The sequence below is a fragment of the Pteronotus mesoamericanus genome, unplaced genomic scaffold, assembly GCF_021234165.1.
Source record: "Pteronotus mesoamericanus isolate MK-2021 breed Mesoamerican mustached bat unplaced genomic scaffold, CSHL_Meso_final scaffold_651, whole genome shotgun sequence".
Classification (NCBI taxonomy): Eukaryota; Metazoa; Chordata; class Mammalia; order Chiroptera; family Mormoopidae; genus Pteronotus; species Pteronotus mesoamericanus.
In genome coordinates, this window is record NW_026555325.1 from 12,321,106 (window position 1) to 12,339,174 (window position 18,069).

The window sequence follows — 18,069 nt, forward strand, 5'->3', positions numbered from 1 at the left end:
TAGATGATTCTCATCTTCTGGTATTCATGTCTTTGAATAATTCCCTGTCATACTATAAAGCTGATCAGTGTAACAAACAGGATATCGTGGAAATAATGGAGTGTAACTTCTGAGAACAGGCCTTGACTTCTTTTGGACCACATGGAGAAAAGTTCTAAAGGAAGTGACCTGCCATACAGTGAGGACAGTCAGAAAACACTGAGGTCCATATGATATGATATTGCAGCCTCTTGTCAAGAATCAGTAGTAACTTGCCAACCATAAGTGAACCAGTTCAGATGCAGGTTCTCCAGCTCCTGTCAAGCCTTCAAATGACTGCAACCCTAGTTAACATCTTGACTTTTACCTCATGAAAGACCAAGAACCACAACCATCCACCTAAGAAGCTCATGAATTGCTGAACCACAGAAACTGTGAGAAAATAAATGTTTGTTGTTTCACATCACTACTGGTTGCAGCTGTTTTGGAATTATTTGCTGCACAGCAATGGGTAATACTTCATTCTGTAGAATTTGTTTAAAAAACACAAAAAATTGATAAGCCAATTATTGAAATTAAGAATCACCTTGGCCAGTGTGGCTCAGTAGGTTGGAGCATCATCCCATAATAAAGTTTGTGGGCTCCGTTCCCTGTCAGGGCACGTAATAGGTTGCTTATTCGATCCCCAGTCTGGGTGCGTAGAAGAGGCAACCAGTCCATGCTTCCCTCTCTCCCTAAAAGTAATGAAAAACTAAACAAAAAACAAACAAACAAAAACCCCTCGTCCTTGGATGAGGAAAAAAGAAGAAAGAATAATGAATATTGTACATTTTTTCTACCCTACCCAAATCACAAAATCTAGATGTGACGAAAATAAAATTTAGAGAAAAACACTACAGTCATGTACTGCATAGTAATGTTCTGGTCAACAACAGATCACACATATTACTGGTCTCAAAAAATTATAATGGAGATAAAAAATTCTTATTGCCAAGCACTGTCATAGTTGTAGTAATGTCAGAGTGCAACACATTACTCTCAAGCTTATGGTGATGATGATGTAAACAAACCTACTGTGCTACCAGTAGTACCAATGTATAACATATACAGTAATGTAAAGTACATAATACTAGATGACCATAAGTAAACTGTTACTGGTTTGAGTATTTACTATACCTTTTATTGTTATTTGAGTGTACTCTTTCTACTTATAAAAGTTCACTATAAAACGGTATGCCATGTTACACCAGTGGTTGGTTTAAACCTCTCATGTTTACACTTCTTGATTGTACCATTTTCTCATGTGCTTTGAATCTTGTACTGTTTTATAAATTTAGTGTAATCTAAGTGCACAGTGTTTATAAAGTCTACAGTAGTGTGGAGTAATGCTGTAGGACTTCATGTTCACACATCACTTTACTCACTTAACCCAGAGCAACTTCCAATTCTGCAGGCTCCATTTATGGTAATTACTTTATATAGGTATACTGCTTTTTCTTTTATATCATATTTTTCTGTACCTTTTCTATATTTAGATATGTTTAGATACGTAAAATGCTTACTATTGCGTCAGAACTGCCTACAGTATTCAGGATAGTAACAAGCTGTGTAGGTTTGTAGCCTAGGAGCAACAGGCTATATAATACAGCCTAGGTATATATATAGCAGGCTATACTGCTATACTCAACAAAGCAAAGAGAGCAAAGGAAATTAAACATTCAGTTTAATGAAATGAAAGGCAGGAGCCTACTTGCTCTACCAAGGGAATTACCACTCCAAAATTCCCCAATCCAGTATAAGACTGATGGAAGGGCGCAGGGGGAGGTGCTAGACCAAAGAAGCCTGTTGCTCTGACTAGGCATGTGTAAACCTACCGAAAGCCTGCAAAAGTTCGGAAAGTTGACCGGTTCTTTTTCAAAGAGTACCTGCTCTGTCCCACATCCAAGCGAATATAATCCCAGGGCATCGAAGAAGCTCTTGCCTACCCTGTGATGTATTCTCTCGCTCAGGGGCAACCAATGATGTGGGTCTAGCAGTTACTGGGCTCACAGAAGATAGCGTGGACTCCAAAAGCACTAAGCTCTCTCTGTCTTGCCCACCAGTGATACACTAGCCTTTGTTCATTTGTGTGCTCTCTTGACTGGGAGCATGTGACCATGTGGCTCTAGCAGTTGCATGGCCCATGGCTGTGTAGGCTCCACATGCAGGCTCCAGGAAGGGAACCTGAATGGAGAGCAACCTGTAAGAAGCTAAGTGGATAGGGACAGAGACCACTTTGCAGAGCCCGAATACCGCAGCACAGCAATGGACTGAGTTGGGAACACACACTAAGCTAGCTAGATGGTAGACTGCACTGTACTTTAAGATGGAGCCTGAGCTCAGGGCACCGGCTTTTTGTCTTGGCCTTGCTGGGGAAACAGTTGGGACTTTTTCCATGGCAAGACAAAGGGAGAAAGGACATTGAAACTCAGGGGGCAGCTTCTATTTCCACACCAATAAACCATCTTGCCACTGCACCCCACAATCTCTAATCAGTGGGTCTTTGGAATGCTTTCCTTGTGATCATGTGGAAAAGCCCAATTCCACCAACAATATCACCTAGGTTTGTGTAAGTGTACCTATGATGTTAGCACAGCAATGTAATCACCTCATGACACATTTCTCAGAATATATCCCTATTGTTAAGCGTGAATGATTGTATTTGTTGAAAGAATAAAAAATATATACTGCCTTCTGGCCCTGATACCTAACAGAAAACTCCTGAAACCCTTATTATTTCCTGGATGACAGCAGTGTCTTTTGTTCTAATGAGGTGACTCTCTGTGGGCTTGTAGATAGGTCTGGATGAGGACTGGTCATGGGAAAAAGCAACTCATGATTAGAAACTCAGAATTTTCAGCCCTGCCCCCAATTCTCTTGAGAATTAATGACTAGTCACGCCCTGTATGAAGTCTCCATAAAAATTACGAAGGGTCTGAAGAACATCTGGGTTTGGTGAAGAGGTGGAAGAGATATTGGGCAGTGGCATCCTGAGAGGGTATAGAAGCTCCATGGCCCTTCACCACACCCTCTGCCCTATGCATCTCTTTCATCTGGTTGATCCTGGGTTACATCTTTTTATGATAAGCTGGTAGTCTAGTAAATAAACTGTTTCTCTGAATTCCATGAGCCAGCCTAGCAAATTAATTGAACTCAAGGAGCGGGCAGTTTAAACCTCTGCTCTATAGCAGGTTAGCCTGAAGCACAGGTGACAAATCTTAACTTGCAACTTGTGTCTTAAGGGAGAGGCAGTCTTGTAGAACTGAGCCCTTAACTTGTGGAATCTCATGCTATCTCCAACTGAACAATTTAAGAATTCAGTTAGACTTAGGACACTCACTTGTTTCCAGAAATGCTTGGTGGGTGAAGAACCCACACACACCAAACATCGCTGGAATGGGATACAGAACTATTTAGTATTAAACCAACTAACCAACTGATAAAAGAAGAACAGAGAAATGCAATTTGCAACATTTAACTTGTAAAGCTATAAAAGGAACAAAAGAAACCAAGAGTTTATAACAAAGAATAAAGAGCAAGGCATAAAGTGGATAATGATTAATAAAATAAATAATAGTAAGAAAAGTAGACCCATAAAGCCTGAACAAATCAGTCATCACAAAATAACTAGAAAGGGTGCTCAAAACTGTGCACCAAAATAGCTGTAGCCCCAAGTAGGCTGGAATTTATTTTTTAACCAAACATTAAAAAAAAAAAAGTAAAATAGGATTTAAACAGTTCCAGTATCTAGATAAAAGATGCAGGCCATCTGACTTTATTATGTGCATCTAATATAACCTTTATTAATAACACTGGAAAAGAGTAACAAAAACTTTTATAGTTGAAGCTCTACTACAGGAATGCAGTAACCTGAAAAGTTTCACTGTTTAATGCTCTTCTGTCTTAACTATCACTGAAAAGTAGCAAAATCGTTAAGTGATATTCTAGTGTTAATACAAAATAGCTTAGAAAAAACAACAGAATAAATCTCTTTAAAATGTAGATCTTTTCTATTAAAACTAAATTTGAAAAAAAAGGTGAAATGAAATACCACTATGGCATACAAAAGTAAAATGTTTCTTTTGTTTTAGTGAAGACAACAGTCACAGTAGGTGAGGTTGTAGTTAATGGAACTAACACACGATAATGGTACACATACATTACTAGAGTTCGCAATAGTCTGTTACGTGATACTTGTACTACCTGTAAAATAAGTATAGCGCTATCTGGAAGTAGACTTGGACTGTTCATAAATGTACACTGGAAACACTAAAACTCTATAGCAATCACTAAGCAAAATTTACTGTTTTCTTCTTTAAAGAAGTGTTGTTACGGACTGAGGGAGGGAAAAAAACTGAATAGAACGTGACTGATTAAAGCCAAAGAAGGCAGAAGAGTGGAAGATAACAAACAAAAGGAACAAAGAGAAAACAGCAGTAAATGTGACAGCTATTAATCCAGCTATGTCGGTCTTTAAAAGTCAATGGTCTAAATATATCAATTAATAAACAAAACCTGTTAGAGTAGGTAAAAAAACAAGACCCAAGTATGTGTTGTCTACAAGCTATCCACTTTAAATATAAAAACATAGATTAAAGTACATGGATGGAGAGAGTTATACACTAATCAAAAGAAAGTTGAAGAAACGATATATAATTTTAGATCGAACACATTTCAGAGCAAGAAGCATTAGGAATAAAGAGGGCATTACATAATGATAAAGGAGTGAATTCTCCAGTAAGACATAACAATTCTTAATGCGTGAGTGCCTAACAAGAGGTCAAAATATAAAAGAGAAAAATTGATAGAACTACAAGAAGAAATTGATGAATTCACTTTATACTTGGGAGGCATCAATATATCTCTAACAGTAATTGACAGAAAATCAGTAAGGACATACTTGAATTGGATAGGATTACGAGTCAAAAGAATCTAATTGACATTATAGAATACTGTATCGAAGAAGAGCAAAATATTGATTCTTTTCAAGCTCACACGGCACATTCACCAAGAAAGATCACAGTCTGGGCCACAAAACATAACTTCATTTGGAAAAAATAGAAATCATATAAAGTATGCTCTAACACCAAGATGGAATTAAAGTAGAAATAAACAGAGAAATAGCTAGTGCCCTGGTAGGTATGGCTCAGTTGGTTGGTACAGTGTTCCATAAACCTAAAGGTCACAGGTTTGATTCCTGGACAGAGCCCACACCTACGTTGCCAGTTCGGTTCTCTTTCAGGGCATGTGAGAGAAGCAACCAATCAATGTTTCTTTCTCACACTGATGTTTCCCCTACTACCCTTTCCCCTCCCTTCCCCGCCTCTAAAATCGGTAAGCATGTCCTCAGGTGAGACATTAAAAAAAAAAAAAAAAAGACAGAAAAATAGCTAGAAAATTCCACACTACAAGGCTTAAACAACACACTTCTAAATAACACATGGATCAAAGGAGAAAAATCAAATAAAGAATTGTAAATAAAATAAACAAAATGAATATAGAACTTACCAACTGTGTAAGATGCAGCAAAAGTAGTCTATAAAGGAATATTTATAGCACTGAATATATATATTAGAACAAAAAAAGATGCAAAATTAAAAATCTAAGTTTCTACTTAGTTACCTAGGAAAAAAAACAAAACAAATTAAGCCCAAAGTAAGAAAGCATAAAAAGCAAAGGAGAGATCAATGAAACTGAAAACAAGAAATCAATAAAAAAATCAATCAGGAAAAAGTGGTTCAGCCTACTTTTAAAACTGATAAATCTCAAGCCAGGCTATCTAAGAATAAAACATTAAAAAAGAGAGGCACAAATAACACCAGAAATGATTAATAATAGAAATGAAAGCAGGACTCTCACTACTGTTCCCCTGGACATTAAAATAATAAGGGAAAATTATGAACTCTATGCCCACAAATTCGACATACGTGAAATAGAGCAATTCTTTGAAAGACACACTGTAACGAAACTTCTCCAAGAAGAAATTATCCAAATAGGTTTCGATTCACAACCAGAAAATAAAAACTGAAGGAATACAGTCTAAGTCCTTCTCTGATACTACATTACCCTTATAAAAACCAGACCAAACATTACAAGAAAACTAAACATCAATATTTCCCATGAATACAAAGGCAAAAATTCTCAACAAAATATTATCAAATTTAATTGCGCAATATATAAAAAGAATTATTCACAAAGAACAAGTGGAATTTATTCCAAGATTTAAGGCTCATTCAAGATATCTAAAGCAACTACAATAATCTGTAACATCAACAGAATAAGAAAGAAATATGGATCATACACATATATGTAAAATGCAAAACTACAAGAATTCTAAAAAGGAATATAGAAAAAACTGTACATGACTTCAGGTTTGGCGATGAATTTTTAGATACTGTGTAACACAGTGGGGACCCCAGAAGTGGCAGGAGAGCCAGCACCTCCCTTCCAAGAAGGGAGGGGTTGCCTAAAGGCAGTCAGGGGTTGAAAATGTAGCTGGGGTTGGACAGGCTGTCATGCTTCAGGGAAACTGTCAGGGGTGCCCAACCTTTTGGCATCTCTAGGCCACACTGGAAGAAGCAGTGTTGTCTTCGGCCACACAATAAATACACAAACACTAAGGAAAACTGATGAGCAAAAAAAGGTTTTCAGTATATTTACGATTTTGTGTTGGGTTGCACTCACAGTCATCCTGGGCCACATGAGGTCCATTGGCTGTGGGCTGGATATCCCTGCAACAAGCCAGGGAACGAGCATGTGTTGCCTCAACAGCTGAGCAGCTCATGACACAGGCTGCACAGAGCCTGTGGGGGCAGTAGGAACTGGCTGCCCCACAGATGCCAGACGATTGTGCCCCCGTACATAACTGGGAAACTCCTGCCCCCTTTTGGAAAATGGTGGCTACAAGAAGGACAGAGACATTGTGCATGCAGCTGATAAACAGGGTGGACATTAGCTCACACTAGCTGAAAAGCCAGATGACCTGTCACGCATGGGTTTCTTGGCAGTGACTTTAAAAACAGGGCCCAGGGTGGGAAACATGTGCTCTTTCCCCTTCCCTTGTTAGCCAGGTTAGCTGCAGTAGGTCCTGGAGGATGCATGGACTGGGAGCTCCCCAGCGTCCCTCCTCGAGTAAAACGCAGCAGCAGCACTAGTGCTGTGTGGGTCTACCTGGCCAGGTACACAGGTGTACCAGTGAGCCAAGGGCTGGAGGACTACCTGGCCAGGTACACAGGTGTACCAGTGAGCCAAGGGCTGGAGGATAGGAGCAGCATGCCACAAGTGGGACTCCAGCCTGCCTGCACAGAACGCAAAGGACGCCTGAAGCCAAACCGCAACTGCAAATCTGTCAAGCAGTCTAGATGAGCATGCTACAGCCATGCGCATTTCCCAAAGGATGGTACTTTTTACATGGGAGAGAAAGGATTCCAGGCTCATCTTTGAACTGGCCTGGCCTGGCAGAGGGTGACAGGGTTATTTTTCTTTGGGTGTTTTGGGGACCAGAGCTCTGAGGCAGAAACCTGCCGTTATTCCTAAACTGTATAACCTTTAAATAAACAACTCGTTTCCTTTTTCACCAAACGTATGACTCCAGAGTTTTTCTGCTAGCAGGCAGAACTCCACTGACTGTTCTGTAACAATACCACACCAAAACTATGATCCAGGGAAGAAAAAAAATAAATTGGACTTTATTTAAATTAATTACTTCTCCTCTGCAAAAGATACTGTTAAGAGAATGAAGTCAAACCACAGTCTAGCAAAAAAAATATCTGGAGAAAACATATCTGACGAAAATGACTTGTATCCAAAATATACAGAAAAACTCTTCAACCTCAACAAATATATGGCAATAAGCAACCCAGTTAAAAATAAGCAAAAGGTCCAAACAGATACCTCATGAAATGGGAAATATGGATGACAAAGTAGCATATGAAAAGATTGTCAACAGCATATGTCACTAGGGAATCGCATATTGAAATGACAATTATATATCATTCCACACCCATCAAAGTGGCTAAATCCAAAACAATGACAACAATAAATACTGGTGAGGACATGGAATAACAAGAACTGATTCACTACTTTGGAAGACAGCCTGGCAGTTACTTACAAATCTATACACATTCTCATTATACAATAACAATTATGCACGTTGGCATTTACCCAAATGAGTTCAATACTTATGTATACACAAAGACCTAAACCCAAATAATTATAACAATTTCATTCAGTTTCCCAAATTTGGAAACAACCAGCATGTCCTTCAATAGCTAAATGGATAAACTGTGGTACACATATAAGATGAATTATTGAGCGCAAAAAAAAAAAAAAAAAAAAGGAACTATCAGGCCATGAAAACACAAGAAACCTTAGATGTATAGTGATAAGGGAAAAAGCCAATCTGAAAAAGGTAAACATTGTATGATTTCAACTGTATGAGTTTGGAAAACGCAAAACAACAGAAATAGTGAAAAGATCAGTGACTGCCAAGAGTTCCAGGGAAGGAGAGAGTAGAGCATAGGGAACTTGCAGGGCAGTTAAACTATTCTGTACGATAGTGTCAAGGTGGATATGTCACTACGCACTTTTAAAAATACCACAATGTACAACTCAAAGAGTGAAACTTATCCGCAATATTCACTTCCATTAATAACAATTTATGAATACTGGGTTCATCGACTGTAATAAATGTACCACACTAAGGCAAGATATCAATTAATAAGGGAAACTGGGGTAATGGTAAAGGAGCTGGGACAGATGAGACATATAAAAGAAATTCAGTATATTTTTATTCTTCACTCAATTTTCCTATAAATCAAAAACTGCTCTAAAATGTCTACGAATAATAAATTAACAAAAAAAAAGGGAGGAAAAATCAAAGTCACAATTTTTCCTCTTCCCTGCAGTCAACTATGATGATCCTGACATTCCTGCATAAATCTAGACTCAAAACTCTTTACTCTCTTAAAAATAATTGTGGAAAAAAAAACAGGTGAGAACACAAGCTTTTGAAAGACTTGTGAAAATGAAATGTAAGCACAAAGGCAGTCAGTTTTAACTCAGTTAGACAAACTATAAAGTGAAGTAAAAATCTCTGTAAAATAAAATGTATGGGCAAAATCTGTGTTAGCTGATTGTGACCCTACAGGAATGTTTGCAAAACAATGGATGGTAATTCTAAGGGAAATGTTAGCTACTTTAAAACAATTTTAAACTAATTTATCTGTGTTAATGATTTTAAAGAAATCAGATGCTTCAAAAACATTTATACATAGCATAAAGAAAATCGTATTTTACTTTCTCAACACTGATCACGGCACTATTTAAGAACATTAACTACCAGAGGTTGGCAGAAAATTTCTGTAACATAAAGCAAATAAACAGTATTATTTCATAAGAGTATTTAATGTAATGGAAGGATGTTAGCTACAAATTATTTATTTTATTATGACAAAACTCTATGATCCAGTCCTGTTAATAAATGCACAGAAATATAGGTAAAGATTAAAATTATATACATCAACATCTTAAGAGAATTATTTTCAGGTGTAAGAAGTATATATGATTACCATTTTTATCACTTTTACACTGAATATATATTGTCTTCTTTTGTGACTTTAAAAAATAATTTTCTTGCACATTTAAATAAAATAATGTATAATTTGTCTAAACAGCTATCAGTGCTAACTAAAACTATGATACCCACAAGATGTTGCATCATAGTCACACTATAACGCATCAAACATGATCTGAACAACTGAAGTCTAAAGGCTGCTGCCTGAACCCAGCTTTTAGAAGAAATTTTTTTTTCATATTTACTCATTATAATGTAAGTTGACTGAGACATACAAACCTAGAAGTGATTATTTTAAGAGAGCAACGTAAGTTGACATTCCTGGGTCATCTATATTAAAAATGTGTTTTTATAAATGGTAGAAAAGTGAAAGCACATGAGAAAAAAGTAAAAATGTGCATGTGCGTTCCAAAAGAAAAGCCATCACCTTAGAACTTTAATCTTGCCGAGACTCTCCCCAAAACTTCGTATTTAATCTCAATTCCCATACCCATCAAGGATGCAACGAAAAGACTAAAATTTTGTTGTTTTCACTGGAGGTGAGGAAGAACACTGGGAGAATAATGTGAGATCAAGGGGAAAAGAAATTAGGAACAACTAGCAACCCCAACACATGCTTGTTTGAATGTAGGCACGGAGGGCTTAATTTGGAGTGAAAAGGAGGAGTAAAACTAAAATAAAATGATGGGGAACAACTTTCGCTTCTAGATTGCACCCACCTCCCAGGTTTATAATCTTAACACATATTATTTTTCTATGTAAGCATTTAGTAAAATGTACAAACCTATTCAAGTCCCATCAGCCAATCCTGTCTAAAAAGACCAAATACATAACATCCTGGTCATTTAATAACCAGTGTTTTAATTTGGGCTGGAATTCATTTACAAAGCCATTTCCAAAAGACCTGAAGTACTAAAATAATTAAAATGAAGTGAAAGCCCCTATTCCACTCCATCAAAAGATAAGAGGTTTTATAAAAGGTAATATAGAAGAACTCTACCCTAGGGGATACCCAGTACAGTAGAAGGTGAGAGTATCATAGATGGAAAAAAATTGAATATTGAGATTCCTGAGTTCTCTGCTTTCACTTGACAATCAGGATTGTACCTTGGAGCAGGGTATTTGCTGATATTTTTGAACTCTGTGTTGTAGGTGGTTGTCTTGTGCACTGTAGAATGTTCAACAGCACCTTCAGCTCCTATCTATCAGTTTTTAGTAGCAACCCACTCTTGATAATCAAGTATGTTTTTAAACATAGCTAAATATCCCTTGTGGGGGCGGGGGGAGGAGTCATATTGTTACATCCTAGAACCAGTGATTTAGAGGAGACTGAAAAATCCTTGGATTCTTATTAACACAGTAGAAAAGGCTTCCAAATACTTAAAGAAAAGCAAATCAGGGCTTTTACCCCCAAAATATGCTCCAGCCAAATCTTTCTCCAATGAGAACCATCAAGAGCTAGCAAGCCCCAGCCAAGTTCACAAAAGCCTGGAGTCTTTCTGCTGACTCTTATGAAAATTTGAACATACAACCAAGGATATTAAGATAGCTAAGGAAAACCTCTAAAATGAAAGAATCCAAAACATACTAACAAAAAAAAAAAAAAAAAAACTTTAGAGAAAACACAGTAAGCAGAGAGAAATAAATTTCAAATGAGAACTTTAATTAAATCCGTAACAACAAAACCAAAACACCATGATGTGAAAAAAATCAGAGATCAAAAGAGCTTTTGTAAATAAGAGAATATGAGAGCAGAAATTAAAGTCTTAAACATTTCTAAAAAATCAATTTCCCAGAAAGAGTAAAGCATAAGATTGGAAATACATTAAAAATAGGAGAAAGAGAATAGGTCCAGGAGGACAATGTCTAATTGTACTTGCAGAACAAAAAACAAAGAGGCAAGGAAATTACACAAAGTATCACAAACTTTCTCAAAGCTGAGGTCTACAAGTTACCAAAATGAAGGATTCCATGGAATGCCCAACAAAATGGATACGTATAGACTCACAGTAAGTCATTGCACATCTCTGTGACATTTCAGAATACTGGGTACAATAAAGAGAAGATTCTATAAGCTTCAAACAAAAAGACTACAGAAAATTTTACAGGGAGAGAAAAGAGAAATGCAAAGTGTTGAAAATTAGAACAGCTTCATTTTATATCATATACTAAGAATTCCTTCAAATGCTGAAGAAAAACATTCCCAAATTAGAATTCCATACCCAAACTACAGTCACAGTAAAGTGCAGACATTTACAGGAACATAATGCCTCAAAACATTTGTCTTTCAGATAGCTACTGGAAACTTGTGACCAAACAAAATGAAGATGTATACAAGACAAAGAATTACAAGGGATTCAGAAAACAGAGAATCAATCATAGGATAGAAGTTTCATGAAAGAAAACTTTATTAAGCAACTGGTCTAGCCTGGGGAGCATAACATTCCAGAAGAAATTTCTGAATCATTGTTAAACAGATAAAAATAATTGATACTTCTGAATCAATGGAGAGGATATGATGACAACCAGGAGGGAGCTTGGAAATTAGTTAATGATAAAATTGAGAAACTATATAGTGATGGTTATCCACCAAAAACTAATGATGGGGGGGTGGCTGGGGTTGTTTGTGGAATAAAAGCTAAATTTATATCATCCACAGTGAGAAATGAAAAGATAATGCCTAAGATGAAACAAATCAAGAAGTAGCAATGTAGGATGTTATTCAGAATGGAGGTAAAAGCAAAAGATTCTTCCAAAAAAAGTTTTAAGTGTTTCCTCCTAGGCTAGGGAAATAGCCATCTTGTCCAACATTACACCCTTCCTAGGCCTAAGCAAGATGAAGGGATAAAGGCCCTAGCATTTTGGTCCACCATATAGCCAACTCTAGTGAGCAAGATTCTGGAGAACCAAAGTTGTAATAAATAGGTGTGAGCTGTTTTTAATAATAAACCATGTAAAAGTAGTTGATACTTCAAGCATATGTTCTTTCCCTTCTAAAACTGTTAACTTAAAAACAAAAAGAAAAAATTGTGTGAAAACATTTTCTAAATTTTAATTAATTTGGCTTTTTATGTTGTGGAAGCCAACTGAATTTTAAAAATTTAAAACTAATGTATGACCAACTTAAAACAGAATTTTGGCTAAAAGCAGAATGATCTTGAAATCAATTTCAAAATTTAAAAACAAAAGGAAGAGGACAAGGGTTTTATTTAGGTTTAAAGGCAGACTGGATCCACATTCCTGCTGAAGTCAACAAAAAACTTTTACAATAAAAATCAAAGAAGTAAGGCAGCTAGAAAATCCATGCCAAAATCTAGGCGAATGTCAATCAGAGAAATAAACCATACAACAATCACTTTTTCCTGAGGCGTTTTACCTATCCAGAAGAAAAGGTGGAGAAACAGAAAGAAAGACTGAGCTTCTGGTGGCTTTGCTGAATAGGGGGGAAAAAAACCCAAAGCACCAGACCTACCAAACATGGGGACTCAGATAAACTATCACCCAATTTAAGTTGAGCTCTTACGGGAAACATCACCAGTATAGGGAGCATTGGAAGTAAAGAGAACTCATGTGACTTGTATAATAGAAGGAATCCAAAATCCTGAACATGAACTGATTTGGGACTGGTAACATTCCGTAAACATCTGTCCTAGAAAAACATACCTTCCTAAGAAAGATACCATTTTCCTGTAATTTATACACTATTCCTATTTTTTTAAATTTTTCACATACAAAAACCCAACACACAAGCACACAAGAAAAAACAAAACGGCAGAAACAAAATTCAGAAATTGTAATTAGTGTAGAAAATCAGGCACTGTAACTATCAGTCACAGACAAAAAATTTAACTATGACTGCTATGCTAATAAAAGCCACAACTGTAATTTAGCAAGCAGTTAGAAACTCTAAGAATAAATATAGGTGATACATTCCTTTAAATTCTGATCCACAGAATTACAAATTCCAGTGAACCCAAAACAGGAAAAAGAATTCCACACAAAAACATCATGAATAAATTGCAGAAAATCTAAAACCAAAGAAACATTTTTAAAAGCAGACTTGTTTCAAAACAGCAAGATTTTAGACTGACAGGCGACTTCCAAAATCAATAATGGGAAGCAAACAACAGTGGGATATTATTGTCAACGTGGTGAAAAACCACCATAATCCTACAATTTATTACCCCCAATACATTCTTCAAGACTGAAGATGAAATAGACACACTGTAAGGTAAACAAAAAATTAATAAGAGTATTACCCATTAGCCCATCTGCATCTAAATAATGTACCAGATAAAAGGAAAAGGATCCCTTAAGAAAATCCAGATCCGTAAGTAAGAACACTGAAAGTATAAATATATAGGGTCACGTAATTAAACAATGATGGTAGAGAACTGTGCTATCCAAACTGTAATACAATACCACCTAAATGTATAATTTTCTAGTATCCACAGTAAAAAAAAGTTTAAATTAATTTTAGAATTTCAAGATGTAACCATAGTAAGAAGTTGAATTATATATTTTTTACTTAGGTATAAAAATCTGGTGTTTTACATTTACTGAACATGACAATTCAGATGATAAATTGTCATCAGTAATATTTGATCTTTATTTTTATAAAGTTTACAATTGAAAAAGTAAACTTACATATCTAAGTAGTTACAAATATACTTAAGGCTTTTCCAACAACTGAATCAAGTATCGATTTTCAAATTTAAATTTGAATTAACACAAAATCAAAAATTTAGTTCCTCGAACATTAGGCACATTTTAAGTGCTCAACAGGCACGTGCAGTTACGTATGGCTACTGTATTAGATAGTACAAGTATAGAAACTCTTTCCTGGAGATAAAATTACTAATAAAATTCAAATATTGACAGTAACAGCATACATAGAAGGCAGTAAGAAATAAAATGAAAATAAAGTTATCCAAGAAGTGAGAAATGTTCCAACTGTACAAGAGATATTTATCACACTGCTCCAATCTAATAGAAAAACTGTGCAAAAGACTTAAAGACTACTCAAAAAAGAGAAAATCCAAATAACCAATAAATTTTAAAAAATTTAGCGTTTTTAATAACCAGGAAACTGCAAATTAAAACAAGATAAAACTATATTCATCAGTTTGGCAAAAAAAAAAACAAACTGTAGGTGAGATTTAGGAAAAAAGGGATCTATCATATATTGCTGATGCAAGTATAAATTAATGTATCACTTTGGAAAAGTTGGGCATAATCTACTTTACAAAATTGCATGCTATGCGCATAAAAATACATGTTGAAAAACAGTAACACTGTTCATAACTGTTTAAAACGGGACACGATCCAAATGTCCATTAATATTAGACTAGTAAATTGGGGCCACATACCACATTTTGTATAGTATTTTACTATCCCCCCCAAAAATTTTTTAAATGTTATCTAAGGCACTTTAATTGCTTTACTATATATTTTTTCTGTTGTAAAGTAATAAACATTTGGTTTCACTACATATAAAATTTTAAGGTACAAGACTATAGTTTTTACTTCATCTGACAAGATCACCGCACACACAGAAAAATACTAAACGCTAGACAATGATGCATAAATAGGGTCCACTGCTAAAACAAATCGAAGACAAGCAGTACTTTTAACTGATAGTTTACCAACACAAATAAATAAAAGAAACTGTAGATTCTTGGTCTTAATAGGTACCACATATGGGTGATAATCTCACAGTACCTTTACAAAGGACGACACTGGAAATATTGAAATAATTTTAAAGTTTATAAACAATGTGAAAAAAGCTATTTTACTAAAAAAAAAAACTACTAATGCAAATTCATGAATCCTTTCTTAAATACTTTGAATTATTTCTGATGAGGGAAATACTATTTCCAGCAAAAAGAGGTAGCATTTCAGAAACCAAAGGCCCTAAATCTGAGGCTAGTAACCAAAGAATCTTAAAACAAAAATACCCATTTAAAAATCTCTCACCTGTACCACAGGAAAGAAAAACCCTGATGATGTCCCTTTATCAGCAGTAACACAATTATCAAGGACTACACAAAACCCCATCCCTTTCTGAGAACACGCATAGGTGTTGTTGCAGCAACAACGCTAAGTCAAGGAGGGAAATTCCACTAAGACTTCGCAGCTTGCTCCATTCCAAAATTCGCTCCAGAATTCCAAGGAGGGTCAACTTCCAATAAAAGCACTGCGTCTATTCCTACAAGTTATCAAAATTCACACATGGAGCTTGTGTCTCCCTGGACAGGTTCCCTGCTCTGAGCTGAGGAAGGAGTCACCAGAGTCATCTGCAGAGGCTCCAGATCTCGTTTCTCTCTTTACACCGGGACCTCACCACAACCGAGTATAGCCGTCACCCCGCCACTTATCTAGTGTCATTAGTTCTCCCTGCGCTCGTTCGGGATTCATCGGAGGGCTGGCAAGAAGGCCACGAGAGAGAAGGATCCCTCTTGGTTTCTGGCCTGCCCGGCCTAGACAAGCCTGTCCCCCCGCTTCCCGCGTGAGCAGTCTCCAAAACCTTCCATTCTCCCCTTTCTATTTCGCCTTTCGCAACTGGTGCCCCTGATCTTCATCCTGAAGCCAGGCTAACCCATATTACCTCTCACAGAAAAGCCTGCCCTTAGGAGGGCAGTGCGGGGATCTAGGAACCGCAGGAAGCGCTCCACAGGCTCGCCTCGAGTGTGTGCCGACTAGCTTTACCAGGTGTTACCAATGATACACCACTACTCCCGGCATGCCCCGCTTAGCCTCTCTCCCACCCCGCCCATCTCCCGCCCCACCACGTGACCTTCTTTTGCCTCTGTTCACGCCCACTTCCGTTCCTCCACTTTCTCTTAGGAGGGAGGAGGGGACTGAGGGTGTTAAAGAGTAGCGACTTCCTCCTACTTCTCGCCCCCACCTCTCTACCCCCTGCTACAATGTCTTCCGGGTCGCGAGGGCCTCGGAGCCTTCTGGGAAACCATCTCATTTTCTCCCCTCCCCCTTCTCCTGCTTTCAACCAACCAGCCTCCCGTCAGAGAGGGACATGCGCAGTGAGTACCTCCCGTCTCTTCTACCCGAACCCCCCCTCCCCCCCAAGCAGAGAGACCCCAGCAGCAGCAGCAGCTGATGATGAAGAGAGAGGCAGTGGCAGAGGGGGGGCACCTTTTATTTCTATTTTTAAAGGGACAGGACACTAATTTTACCCCACTTCAACCTTGAATTGAGGGGGGTGGGGGGAAGGCGGCTGAGTTCCTTCCCCCACCCTCCAGCCCCGAGACCTGAGAGGGGGATTGAGCCTGAGAGAGAAGGAGAAGGAGTTTCTTCTTCTTCGAAAACCCTCATCCACGACTCCTACCCCTTCACCCCTCCAGTAGCCTCCTTCCCGAGCCCCCTCCACCCTCCTCCTCTTTGGCCGTGAGAGGAGAGAAAGAGACCAAAAGCCTCTCTTAGCAACACAGACCCTTCTCTGCTGCTGCTGCTGCTGTTGCTGGTGCTGCTGCTGCTGCTGCTACTGCTACTGCTGCTTGGCCCTGGCTGGAGACATCTCACTACACCCAGGAGCAGCCACTTCCCCACTCTCCTCCTCCTTCCCTCCTCCTCCACTCCCCCCCTTTATTACCCTTTGTGTCATCCTCCACAGCTCCAGGGAAGGCACTCCAAAGTGGGGGGCAGGAAAGGTAAGTGTGTCTGTGGGGGCTTTATTGCCTTCCTCTGGCTCTGACTTTAACTCCGGGGCAATAGCAGCACCAAACCATATACGCAGTGTAGCTCCGGGGTGAGGAGGGGGTGGTACTGGAGGGGGGGGGCGAGTGAAGGAGGGGTTGCAGTGGGGAGGGGTGTGTGAGGTGTGTGCCCATCCTGTCAGAGGAGGAAGGGCACTTTTGTTTTTATTTGCTGTTGTCAAAAGTGGTTTCTCTTCTTCAGCTAACATTTGATTGTGTCTTGCTCCAGTGGGAGAGAATACAAAAACAACCCCCTCCTTCCTCCAATAAGGCGCCAGGAAAAGAGACAGAAAGAGGCACACTTTCTAGATGTCACTTTAAAAATTTCATTTGGAGGGCTGTTTTCCTATTTCCCCAGGAAAAGCTCCACTGCATTTGTTTCTGAGTGGGAAAATGTCGGGATCTGGATTGTATTGGAACTGCTTATCCATTTGTAGACCTGAGTGTTTTCCCCTTTTTGGTTCTGTATGTGCTTTGGATATGGACTTAAGTGTTGAATCAGACTTGTTTGGTTTTTGCTCTCCGGGTTAAATTTTTCTTTTTTTTGTTTTGTCTGACCTGCATAGAAATTTTCAAATTTTTAGTTGATAGAGGCCTTTGGTTAGGTTTTCACTTGTATTACTGCTTTTTTTGTTAAATGTTTGTTTGATATATCACCATATAAAGTTCCAAGCTTATAATGCTTAAAGTTTAAATACCACTGGTACTGTCTCTACCCACATACGTTCCTAATATTTTCCATAAGATAAGAATGTTAGCTATTTC

General features: G+C 37.9%; 1 protein-coding gene and 1 long non-coding RNA gene across 7 annotated transcripts in view; one reads left to right on the top strand and one right to left on the bottom strand.

Annotated features, from left to right (window-relative positions):
• ORC4 (origin recognition complex subunit 4) overlaps positions 1 to 16,335 on the bottom strand; it is an 89,463-nt gene extending 73,128 nt beyond the window's left edge. For all 6 annotated transcript variants that reach the window (XM_054562561.1, XM_054562557.1, XM_054562560.1 and 3 more), the window contains exon 1: positions 16,200 to 16,335. The gene's annotated coding sequence lies outside the window, so the exon portion shown is untranslated. The remainder of the gene's footprint in view (positions 1 to 16,199) is intronic.
• Positions 16,336 to 16,669: 334 nt separating this feature from the next.
• LOC129061836 (uncharacterized) overlaps positions 16,670 to 18,069 on the top strand; it is a 214,948-nt gene continuing 213,548 nt past the window's right edge. The window contains exon 1 of the long non-coding RNA XR_008528215.1: positions 16,670 to 17,259. This is a non-coding gene — a long non-coding RNA (uncharacterized LOC129061836). The remainder of the gene's footprint in view (positions 17,260 to 18,069) is intronic.